Here is a 1,020-nt window from a genome sequence, read left to right as displayed (position 1 = left end):
GGACTGGTGAAAAATAAAGTGTTGAGACAAAAAAGGATACAAATTTTTGATTTATTTAATAAATAATTACCTTGTCTCAAGAAATTGAAATAATATAATTTAAAAAAAAAGGTATCTTTTTTTACATGTCCACTTACCCTCAGACTCCTACCATGGATATACTTATAGTATATTTAATTATAGAACCTCTCCAGTAGATTAAAATCTTGGAAATTATGTACAAACATGGCCCGGCCCAAAGTATACCTTATTGGACTTGAGTACATGATTCATTAACTTTTGGTGGTTTTCAACCTCAACGATTTTATTTAGAATTTTGATGAGTTGTGAATTTAAAATTTATTTTTCAACAGAGAACTGAATTTTCATCAAATGCTATCCGATGTTGATACTTCTGTGGTATTGCAATGTCCCTAATCATCTGAAGATCAATCACAAGAGAAAACCCACCAAGCTAAATTAATGGAAATGGCTTATTAACAGCAACTTGTAAACAATTTTACTGTTAGTTTGGTATCAATTGAAGAAGTCTTCAATACTTTCGTAGATGAAATTTAAACAACAAAATTTACTTGGTGTGAAACAAAATGGTTTTACATAAGTTAAGTTAAAGAATTACACAATTATCACCAACTGATATTTGATTAAAGCTTAGCTGAAGAATGTAGTAGTTCACATCTCGGCACCAAGAATTGTGACTAGCTGATAGCCGCAACAATGTAATATACATCAACCCCTCAACCAAAACGGAATACAAGATCATTCAACTGAGTTATTTAAGAATTCAACGTAGCGTTAACTTTTGGAGTTTGGTCAGTTATCTGACCTTATGAACGTCTTATGACGTTTGAGCAAACGGAGGTGTTAGGCATAATCTTAACAACTTCGGGTTTGAAGGGGTAGATTTATTGAAGGCTCAATTTTCATGGTTTTTGCTATGTAGCAAGAGGAGCTAGGTCGTGCGCAGTATCCATTAGGCGTTTGATTTTCCAGCGAACAGGTTCGTTTTTATTCTTTTTT

The sequence above is a fragment of the Halyomorpha halys genome, unplaced genomic scaffold (genome assembly GCF_000696795.3).
Source record: "Halyomorpha halys isolate HHAL.00 unplaced genomic scaffold, Hhal_1.1 Scaffold1643.1, whole genome shotgun sequence".
In the NCBI taxonomy this organism is placed as follows: Eukaryota; Metazoa; Arthropoda; class Insecta; order Hemiptera; family Pentatomidae; genus Halyomorpha; species Halyomorpha halys.
Note: the sequence above shows the minus strand (reverse complement) of the source record.